A 12,565-nucleotide genomic window follows, 5' to 3' on the forward strand; every position below is an offset into this window, starting at 1 on the left:
AGTCGCCGCTCGGTGTCTTCGTTGGAGACACAAACAAAACCGAGCGGTACCTCTAACAGTAGACGAAATAATTTCGGCACACAATAAGTTGGTACGATTACTACAAACCATTCATTTCTCGAATGAGATTCGTACGCTCCAGAAAGATTGGGTCAAGGATGTTGGAGGGAAGCTCCAAAGTCTAAATCCCTTCATCGATAAGGAGGGGATATTACGAGTCGGAGGAAGACTCAGTAACTCACCGATTCCTTTCCAACAAAAATACCCTATCATTTTGCCGAAGTCCCAATAACAGAACTCATCATTCAACACGAACATATGAATAATCATCACGCTGGAACACAATCAACATTATACGCAGTGAGGCAACGCTACTGGCCTGTTGACAGCCGTAGCCAAGTATGGAAAACAATTAAAACTTGCATATCAAGGAGAGAAGGGATCCGTTAAAAGGTCAAGGTTTACGTCGCCATATTCATATGTCTGGCAACTAAAGCTGTGCATATCGAGTTGGTGAGTAACCTCACAACCGACGCATTTCTTGCCGCTCTACGCCAATTTATATCTCGGCGATGACATTGCGCAACAATCCTTTCGGACAACGGCACCAACTTCGTCAGGGTTAACAAGGAATTGAAAGAACTCCGAATCCTCTTGCAGTCCGACGACCACAAAGAAAGGGTGCAGGTCTTTCTCACTGATCAGCAAATACAATGTAACGATTAGAATCGAATCGCGTTTGTTCGAAGAATTATGCCGGTTGCTCGGCGTCAAGCACTTACGTACGACGGCCTATCCCGCGTCTAACGGAATGGTAGAATCGCCGTAGCAAAATGGTTAATACCGATAAGAGAATCTCAGGTCTGGCTGTCTCTAACCAAAGATCACCGGAAAAACGAGGTAGTTAGCAAGCCTGTCACAAAAGGATGCCCGCGGGGATCGGTATTGGGTCCAAATTTTTGGAACCTTATATTCAACGACCTGCTGGCTGAACTAACAACAAGCGCGACAGAATGAGAACCAATCTGTATACGTACTATATTGTAATACTGGTCGCAGGAAACGCGAGGGAAGAACTGCAGAGAAAAGCACAAGAAGTAGTCACACGTGTTTCTAGCTAGTGCACCGGGAAGAAGCCCACATTATGTTGAAAATAGAAAGGCTGCTAGCCAAGGGAAACTGGATGCGGAGAGACCACCGATTATTAAAATCAATGGTAAAAGCTTCCGAATGCGTCAAACGATTAAATGCCTCGGTGGGTTTGAGAATGGCCTAGAGATTAACAGGCACTTGCATGGAACAACGCACAAATGCAGGAACCTACTCAACTGCCTCGCAAATGGGGGCTCGGACACGCGGCCATACGTACCTTGCACAAAGGGCTGTTCGAACCGATAACCACTTACGTCGCAGCCGGCTGGAGCGACATGCTGAATCGGAAAATAAAGAACATCTTAATAAGATCACAGAGGAAGGTGCTTCTACAGGTGATGAAGGCCTACAGGCCAACATCTACGGAAGCACTGCAGGTCTTCGCTAGGGTCATGCCCATCGATCTACTAATCGAAGTAAGGGCACGACTATATAGAAAGAAGAGAGGCCACGACGACGCAGCAGCGAGAGGGAAATAATCAGAGAAGCCATTGAAAAGTGGCAAGAACGTTGGCAGGCTACGCAGAAGGGCAGGACGACCTTCGTTTACTTAAACAGGATCAAAAATAGGCTTGAGAATCCCTGGATAGGACATGGTCACTACATGACACAGTTCATCAGCGACCACGAGTATTTCAATAGCAAACTCAAAACATTCGATCTGAGCGGGGTGGACATGAAGACTTTCAGACCTACAATGAGGAACGACAGAAGCTGCAGAACGCTATACAGGAACTTGAATTGGATTGGCCGGAGGAAAAGTGGAAGTTCATCGCCAAAGACGTATACCCTCACTTCCAGCAGTTCACAAGTAGCGTTCTCTAGGCAAAGGAGCAGAAGAGAAGGACAGTTTTACAAGAAATAGGGGATCCACCGCAGCAGAGAAGGCCACCAGAAAGAAGATCGACGCAACCAGGTGAGCAGACAAGCCAGGCGAAGTGAAAGGCTGGCGCGACGGGCATCTGAGCAGAGCAAAGGGGAACCGACTTCATCGAAAAACGGAGACAACAACAACATTAACGCTGAGGTTGCCGTCTCTTTACCACCAAAACGCGCAAGGAGAAGTTCTTTAAATCTTGGCCAAGTGAGGTCTCCAGTTCTACTCGAGCCTCCGAGCTGAGCGGACGTATGAAGTGGTGCCTCCACAAGTGCGACAAGTAATGCAAGTGCCACCAATCAAACACTTAAACAACGGCGAAACACACGTAATAAACAGAGCTGTAAATTGAGCAAACCCAACACAACCAACAGGCGAGGAGCATGATTGCTCATATACAAGCGAGTCGTAAATGGAAATCACAGAAACGAATGACGTGAGGAATAACACCAATATCGATCTATCACACCAGAACGAAAGCTGGAAGGTCGTAACTCCCAACAAAAAACGAAAAATAACAACAAACACAAATGCTAGGAGGGCTGCGGAAACAGAAAGGCAACAATGGCTCCAAGGAATTCCACTCCAAAACTCCTTCAGCGTACTGCCACAGGAAAAGGAATCAGACCAAACAGTAATACCGAAAATACACAATGCCAAACCACCACCAATCTACATAGATGCACACATAATAGACCCCCTCATCGAACAGCTAAACATCACGGCAGGAAATGAGAACTACAGCATACAGCAATAAAAACTTGACCAAGTCAAAGTGCAAACCAACACCCCAGAAATCTACAGAAGGATGGTAAAAGTGCTAAAAGAAAAAAACGCCGAGTACCATATTTACCAGCTTAAAACCGATAGAACCTACAAAGCAGTAATTAGAGGACTACACCCAATGACGAATACAAAAAGTGTATGCGAGGAACCAGCCAAAATCGGACACCAGGTAAGATCAATAAATAACATAACCAGATATGATACCAAACAATCACAACCGCTATTTCTAATAGAACTTGAACCTAAAAACAACAACAAAGAAATTTTCGAAATTAAAAAAGTTCCAAACACAATAATTACAGTTGAACCACCCAGACACAAAAAAGACATACCACAATGTATGCGGTGTCAACAATATGGACATGCAAAAAACTACTGCAACAGAAACCCAGCATGCGTTAAATGCGCAGAAAAGCATTTAACAATGAACTGCCCATACACAGGAAAAATAAAAGAAGTAAACTGCTACAACTGCAATGGAAACCACCCATCTAGCTACAAAGGCTGTACAGTCAGAAAACAACTTCAACGCAAACTCTTTCCGCCACTCCGAAGCAGGACATACAATAACTATTACACACAACAGGATAGCGCAGAAACTGAGACACCAACAAACGTACAGCACATAATGAATATCAACCACAATAATACCAATACCTCTGGTAGCCGAAGCTACGCGCAAGTAACCAAGCAAACAATATACCTAGACAACCAAAACCAAAACAATAACACCAACGACGCTACAGAAATCAAAGAACTAATAAAGCAATCCATCAAAAATACTGAAATGCTAACAACAATGATAAGCGAACAAAATGCAGTCCTCAGACAGGAAACGCAACGAATCATAACCATGTTACAACTTCTTACAAACATGTTAAGCAAAAAATAAAAAACGGACATGCTCAAAATAGCAGCCAGGAACTCCAACAGCCTACAACAAAGGGCCCTAGAAGCCAAAACATTCCTATATCACAACAACATCGACATATTACTCGTATCAGAAACGCACTTCACCACAAAAAGCTACATAAAAATACCCTACTACACTATATACGACACCAAGCATCCCTCAGGAAAAGCACATGGAGGGACCGCAATAATAATAAGAAACGATATCAAGCACCACCTACACAGCCAAGTTAGTAAGGAATATTTACAAGCGACCACCGTTACTGTACAAACTAGCAGCAACCAACTAAAGCTGTCAGCGGTATACGTACCACCGAGACACAAATTAACAACACAAATGTGGGATGAGTACTTTCAACAATTAGGCGACAAGTATATCGCAGCAGGAGACTATGGGGATCAAGAACCACTACACCTAGAGGTAGAGTCCGCGAAAAATACATAAAAAACAATAACCTCAATCTATTATCCACAGGCAGACCGACATATTGGCCGACAGACCTGAGCAAAATTCCTGACCTTACTTGATTTTGCAGTTACAAACGGACTAAATGGAAATCAAATAAATATAGCACCAAGCCTCGAGCTTAGCTCCGACCATACACCCATAATAATTACATAGAGAAACAAGCCAATACTCTACAGCAACACAGAGACGCTATACAACAAATCCACCAAATGGCAAATATTCAAAGAAATAATCGAGAGCAAGATCAACTGCAACATCCCACTGAAAACACCAGAACACATCGAACAAGCAGTAACAACACTCACAGAAATTATACAAGAAGCAGCAAGGGCATCCACTTTACCTGAATCAACCATTAGGCAAACAAAAATAATTCCGCCAAACATCCTCGAAAAAATTAGAAAAAAAGACATCAAGGCAGGGATCCCGCAAGGAAGCGTCTTAGGACCAATACTATACACACTCTACACGGCCAACATACCATCAACTAGAAATAGCAAAATACTGACATTCGCGGACGACACAGCTGTACTAGTCAGGCACACTAACCCAGTAACAGCAGTCGCAATATTACAAAAACATATTACAAAAATAGAAAAGTGGCTGCAAGCTAAACAAATCAACGCTAACCCTAAAAAATGCAACCACAACACATTCACACTGCAAAAACAGATACCACCAAACATCTTCCTGAATGGCACGCAAATAATACAAACTAGGCAAGTCAAATACCTAGGACTACACACAGATGCACAACTCACATGGAAACAGCATATCAAATCAATAATAAACAAAATACAGACAGCAAGGAGACAAATGTACTGGCTAACAAGTCGAAAATCCAAATTAAGCACTGAAAACAAATTAAGAATATACAAATCAATCATAAAACCAATCTGGACATACGGAATCCCGCTATGGGGAACAGCAGCAATGAGCCATATAAGCAAAATTGAGACAATACAAGCTAAAATTCTTAGAACGATAGTAAACGCCCCATGGTACGTTAAAAACGAGGACATTTGGAAAGACCTGGAAATACCAACGGTCAAGGAGGGGATTAGCAGACTCGCAAGAAGGTACAGAGAAAGAATAGAAACGCACCCGAATCGGCTGGCAGCGGCAACGGTCAACACATCAAACATAGAAAGAAGACTAAAAAGGAAACACCCAACAGACCTCACAAATGATATAACCACGCAAACACGACGATGGTACCCCGCTGGGGATAGCCACCCACATGCTACATTTTATTTTTGTTTTTTTTTTCTCTTCCATCTCGATATAATACTTTACGAAATGTCCTTCTGGACAAATTGTAAAAATCCAAATAAATAATTAAAAAAAAAACAACAACAACAAGTGAATGAAGAATCGCAGTGAAGGAATAAACGGATATAACAAACAACACAATGGATTGAAGATAGAACAATAGACAAGATAGAACCGGGAAAACAACAATAACAAAGAACCTGGGCACAGAAAAAACACGAAGCGTGCGAGCTGGGGAGATAACCTGCGACCGTCGGTGCAGGCAGTACTCATACAAAGTGGGTGCCGAGACAGCGCAGGGATAATCGGTTGGAGAGCTAACTTGCTGAGACCGAGCTATATGCTGGCAGCTCCGCCTCCTCGTGACCCCCGCTGATGACGGCGCGGCGCGATGCACGCATAAGCGAGCTGCCGCCTGAAAGGGTAGGTTCAACTTGTTCAATGACACGCAAGGAGAGGGCAGGGTTTATCCAAGACGCGCGTCGACCATCTGTGAGTGCCGTTCCCAGGGCGGGGTATGCTGGAAAGTAGATGAGAGTCGAATGTGAACATCTGAATGCGAAGCCAGTATGAGTTCTTTACGCCAGGTATGACGCGGTCGACGAAAAAATCATTACTTGTCTCTAACCAAACGGCCATTTGACTTAGTGCGCGAAAAACGAAACAATAAGATGCGGAATTTAGTTTTTGTGTATGTTAAAATAAAAAGAAAAAGCTACACGCCGCTGGAAGCAGTGTCCGCGTGCGAAAACCAGTACGCCACTGAACTGAGTGCCTATGGTTAAAATACGTCGCGAGTGAAATCTGCGGAAATAATACACGATGTCAACTTAGGGACGATATCTTACTAAACTTGTACCGACGCGTTAGTATAACTGTCCATCTTTACAAAGCTGGTGGAACAAACGTTATTATATACGTATTAACTCAGTGTACCCTCAATCAAACAACCCTTATTATCATAACAGAAATAAGGGGATCGAGCCGGCACAAGCCCTTAACATATGCGTTCAACCAAAATCTAGAGAAGTGCTCACCACAATAGTTTCGATACCTAGACTATATTGAACAATTTGCAATGGATATCCCGTATATAAAGGGGTCAGATAATATAGCCGATACTTTATCCCGGATCAAAGCGATAGAGAAATCAGTCGACCACCGCAATTTAGCAGCCACGCAAGAGAACGATACCGACTTACGATATCGAGTTACGAATCGTCAACTTCGCCACATGCGCGCTACGGCCAAAAACGATACGCTTATCCGATCAAGACGCACAAATATGCTGCGGTATATCTAGCGAAACCGTGCGACCGTATGTTCCGAAATCTCTGCGATACAATGTATTTAATTCGTTACACGGGCTTTCACATCCAGGGATATGCGCCACGCAAAAACTGGTGACGACGCGTTTCGTCTGACCGTCGATAAACTAGGATTGTCGAAACTCGACACGGCAATGTATCCCGTGCCTGCGATGAAAGGTCACCAGGCACTTATCCACGCCCGTTGAAACATTCGGAAAGTTAACAAGCTGATTCGAACACATACACATAGACATTATCGTGATGCAATATTTGCAAGGATACCGATACTGTCTAACATGTATCGACCGTTTTTCGCGTTGTCCCGAAGCTTTCCCGTCACCGACATGGAAGCATGGACCGTTGCCTCGGCCCTCCTTTCGACATGGATCTCGTTTTGGCATATCCTTGAAAATAACAACCGTGATGGACGATTCACACAACCAACACTATATTCGGTAACTATATTCGGTATTTACTACTCGCAGTTTAAACCAGACAGCAATTATCCAGCAACCGAGCAGGAATATCTGCGGTATATACTCCGCTATTCCCAACTTTATGTGTTAGAAAATGTACACTCCTCATCCAGTACCGATCCATAGTATGAATAATTTCAGTCAGAGGCTCCACTTAAAATTGGTAAGGCGAAAATTGAAGACCCTGGAGTACGAAAACGATGCCGTACACACGTGTGAAAGGACAAATTGCAATGACTCCTGATTCGTAATTTAGTGGTCTACCTTTCCTTCCATCCTTGTTCGATTTCTCCAATTATCGAAAACCATTCTCGCTACAGCGAAAGGATGCTATGCGAATAACGTGTTACACGGGGGTTTGTCCAATTTTCAAACCGTACTAGACCACGGTTTTCATATTATAAGTATATCGTGTTATGCGGGCAACATCGTCGTAGTCTACTTTTTGTCACTACGAGAATAAAAGCTAAAAAATTGTTAAATTGCCTCAGTCAGAGACAGTCAGAGCGGATGGTAATCCAATCCAAGACTAATAAAATGGAGATTGAAATTGCTAAAGTAGAGACGTTCTGGAAAAACAAACAAGAATGGAGTCAAGCTGTATCGTAATTGAGTTGTTCCGTGAGTGACTCTGCACAGTCTGTCCTGTAGGTAAAGAATTGACACAACAATTGGCCAAGCTAGACACCAAAGCCGATAGCATCCGGTCATCTTCTTCAAGGAATGAGCCGAAGCCGAGAAAAATTTACACACATCAAAGATCCTATGCAACGATAAGTCCTACATAAACAAATAGAAACGCGCACGCTACAGCGCAATAGTTCATTTCAATATTTTCTTCCAACGCGTTCGATCTACGAGTGTGAAAGCATCACACAAAGATATCCCATCTAAGAGAGCAGGACTTATGTTCGCGCAACATATTTTCTTTCGTATTTATTTAAAGATCGTACGCTCGATTGAGACTATGGAAAAGTTAGGGTCAACGCGAAGTAGAAATCCTTTAAACGAAAATCTCACGAACGCCACGATTTCCTCCTATTCGGCAGTACTAATTTTTTCCCAACTTCTAAGGTGTGAAAAAGGTAGTAACAAATATTAGATGGGTTCAGTTGGTCAATAGATTCGCTAAGAGGAATCTCTGCAAGATTGAGTATCGAAATCACACGCATCACCGAATTCAAGAACTATACGGTATATCGAATTCCTACTAAACATTATTTCACATTACCATTTGACCCTCCATGATCCATATGGCCAGAAGGATTAGATTCTTGGTTCGTCGCAATCGAAACTTAACTTCAATTTAATATCTTTTTTGAAATGTCATGTTTTCTGAGGTAGTGTCAACTCGTAGATATCGTTATTATTACACTAAACAATCGTAAGTCATGACGCATACAATATGTCCATTTTAAGTGTATACGCGCTATTATTTCTATACGTATAAAAATAGGGGAAAGAGTTTCATATAGAAATTGAATGATATCAAGAGAGACTCGTACTCCTGTTATTAAGTGCTCCAACCTGTGAGCGGCAATCGGAATTCGAAAGAGATATATCGCTAGAAAAGTAACAGCAAACGCAAAGAAATTCGTTTCGAGAGGTTTCTGTAGCGCTTTATTTTTTTGCCAGTAGTATTGTTACGTCGGCCAACTCTCTACCTAACCCAGGCCACTCACCATGGGCAAGACGGTATCCAGATGTCAACACATCTGTATTTCGTAAAGCGTTTTCTAAGGTTTATGGTTCACTACGAGTTCATCCTTAGAAAAGTCAACATGTCCGTAACGAATCAATCACTTACTTAACTTGTACATACGCAACAGCGTCACTATCATCGTTCACAAAGTTGTTGGAATAAACATTATTTTACACGTGTTAATTCAGTGTAAACTCTATTAAACCACCCCTATTATCTTAATAGAAATAAGGGGATCGATCAGTTCGTGGCGTCAATTATTTAATCGTAACGGGAATTTACGACTCCCGTTGACGTGCTATCTCGCGATCGCGTCTCTCCGCGAATGGTCGAATAAACAAGTATACTATGTTATTTCCGAACATTTAAAATCCTATTTCAACTAAAGTATATCATTCTAAAATTTAGTTTTGGTGCACATTGCTTCTATTTTCATATTCAAAACTGGCAATCCTGTTCTCTCCCTTCTTGAACTCTCACGCTCAGAAAATGGTTTTCTGCCTAGTTTCATACCCCGACAAACATACGCAGGAACGAAGTCACTAACGTGTTTATCAGAAAGAAATCTGACATAGACTCATCGTATGAGTTATCAAAGCTGTGAACTGTTTTATATATGGCAATAAGTTTTCAAATGACGTGGGGGAAGAAAAGTGAGTTAGGCACACCCCGTGTTTCAGAAAGTACTATGAACTGTAGACATCTATATCGCAAATTAAAAAAGTGATTTTTGTAAAGATACAAGACCTGTATAAGTTCTATAATATAACATACTTCGTTGAACAAGGCATCCCTTCACAAAGTAAAATCTGTTTCGAGGCGCTCACTTTATTATTGGAAAGAAAGGGAAGAAACTCTAGAACATAAAAAATGGAAAGAAACAAGAGCTCATGAATGTTCTGTCAACCACGAGAGAAAAATGCAGAAAAATTGAGGGTAGACGCCGTGATTGAAATGTTTCTGCTTCCAAAAAAATTACATTGCCTGAAATACGTGAATCATACCGATAACAATGATAGAATGGCATTTAAAACATTAAGAGCCAAGCTGATTTTGATGTGCTTTCCGTTCAAGCAGCGTGCAGACGTGGATACAGGAGGTACGAGTTATAGTATAAGTAGATGATAATACACACATCGCGGTGACGATTTAATTTCATTTTATACAAATTATAAATGAAAAATAACGAGATAGATGGAGATGGAACTCATTTCAAATATGAAAATGAAGTTAAGTGAGCAGTAAAGTTGTTTATCAATAGTTTACCAGAAGTATCCAGCAGAATTCTTCACTGATAGAATAAAGAAACTTATCACGCGTTGCCAAATATAGATTGATACAAATGGCAATTATGTCGAAAAATAAATAAGAAATTTTGTAGGTAATGAATTGAATTTTCATTTCTTTTCTCTTTCATTTCAGTTAACCGTCGTAGTTCACGTTAAAAACGAAACTGTGCCTTCGTATCTCGCAAAATAATATGAAAATGAATAGTTTGTGTTGTTCGATGATTCCGTTAAACGAAATAATGTTAACATCCATATACCTTTTGTACGTTAATGTCTACAAAAAGCTAACTACATACATTAAAGGAAGGGGTTTAAAACAGGCGGATTTTTTGGCTACATTCTTATACTACAATATAAATATACATAACAATAAGATAGTTAATAACTATATTAAAACAATATATATGAACAATATATACATAAGGTCACCGCAGAAAGTATGCTGACATCCTACAATATGACCTTTTTAAATCGGTTCTTAGTTGTTATTATTATTCTTTTTTATCTACCAAACCTACCAATCGGTCAAAACTCGTAATTTGTAAACAACAATGGTGTAACCGATATTGTAACGTTTCATATCATATAAAAAAGTATTATCCTATTTATGTCGAAAAACTGTAAATTTAGATTATTTCGTACGTTTAATTTGTCGTATGAAATGTAAACATAAGACACGAAACAGTATTATGTTTACGTTGAAACAAACGAAAGACAAGAACAACGTAAACACAAGAGTACCGTTCCGCGTCCTTTCGTACGACGAATTCAAGTTAAGATATCTGGTGAACTAAGAGTTCTTTTTAATTTTTTCACAAAGAAAACAAAGATAGATCGATGAATGTATTAAAAAGAAATATGGTTCCATTTGCAAAAATGAAGTTGAAATGGAACCCTACTACTGGATCTACAAAAAGTAATTTGCACCGTATGTGATGTCTTCTTTCGAACTAAACAATTTTTGTTAAAATTTCTTCTAATAACATCAATCTCACGTGAGATATTCTATCGCTTATTGTTTCGCCATTGGTTAAATATTGAGGTTAGGTTTCTATGTATAATAAAATATCTACATATAAAATACATATAAAAATTAAAAGTTTTAGAGGATTTTGCAGATATCAGACTCGGTATATTATTTAAATCATGTCCATATCTAATTGTAATGACTTGCAACAGAATCTGGGAACTAAGATTTGTTTTCTTTCATTCATAATTTTTTAATAATAAATAGGAAAGATAACGAATGAATATACTGTATCGATTTCTTGAATGAAACAGCGCATTTTAGCGATTAAAATGCGGACATTATAACAAATAATACAGCAATAGTAGATAATCGAAAAGAAGTAGGGAAAAAACTTACCATAACAGCATGGAAAAGAATTTATAAAGAATTGTGTTACTAGAAGAAGCTTCTTTGTGTATCACGAAGTGCATCAGGGGAGAATTCCTAAACAAATTTCGTAAAAAATTACTATCTATGAGATAAATACAGTACGAGATTCGGAGAATAATTAATATTATCAAAAACATAATTATTTTATAAGAACATAATATTCAATTAAAGAAATAATTATACGTTAAATTCTGTTATTTATAACCATTATCGATGACCGACTTTATTTTTCGTTCTCAATAAGCATTATCTTTGATGAAAGCATTTTTTAGCGGAAGATACTAAAATGGGAAGAACGATATAACTTTTATATAAAAAACTATAATCAATATGTTTAATTAAAACTAAAACATAAATACGGATAACAGCACTCTTACATGAATATAAATATGTAAATGCAAGTAGTACATTAGAGACGAAAGACATAATAAAAATAAGAAAAAAGAAAAATAGACAAGAAAACTGTATTGGTTTCTACGACTTACTTCCACATGTGGAATAGTCCGTCTGGTTGCCGTATGACCCATCCTAGAAACAAAACAAAGTTATTAAATTAAAATAATTCACAGAAAGTTTTTAATTCATAAAATTTTCAAGTATAAAGTATTTATCCTGAATAAATCCTTTTTTTGTATGTTATATAGCAGATTTTATATGTTATATAGCAATTAGCACTTCTTACCAATTGCTCAAGCACTTGCTAAACACAAAAATTGTAACGTTCAAATAGGTAACTATTCCGTAGCATGTACACACTACCGCGTCTCGAACACGAAAGACTGTTGAACAATACCGTACCTAATAAAGGCAGATTCGTACTGCTTGTTGATTGGCTACGCTTCTGGACTATAAGCGGCGAATCCTGTACGCTGCGCAAATGTCTCTGCGCCGATTATATTTCAATTTTACTACAATACAATA

At 39.6% G+C, this 12,565-nt stretch overlaps 2 long non-coding RNA genes across 2 annotated transcripts in view; one reads left to right on the plus strand and one right to left on the minus strand.

Annotated features, from left to right (window-relative positions):
• LOC141445894 (uncharacterized) overlaps positions 1-12,565 on the plus strand; it is a 253,960-nt gene that overhangs the window by 226,683 nt on the left and 14,712 nt on the right. The gene's annotated exons all lie outside the window — the stretch shown is intronic.
• Positions 10,828-12,483, minus strand: LOC139995181 (uncharacterized). The gene is made up of 3 exons (XR_011801895.2): positions 12,327-12,483; positions 12,130-12,172; positions 10,828-11,698 (listed from the first exon to the last, which is right to left on the minus strand). It is a non-coding gene; the product is annotated as an uncharacterized lncRNA (long non-coding RNA).

The sequence above is a fragment of the Bombus fervidus genome, chromosome 15, assembly GCF_041682495.2.
Source record: "Bombus fervidus isolate BK054 chromosome 15, iyBomFerv1, whole genome shotgun sequence".
NCBI lineage: Eukaryota > Metazoa > Arthropoda > Insecta > Hymenoptera > Apidae > Bombus > Bombus fervidus.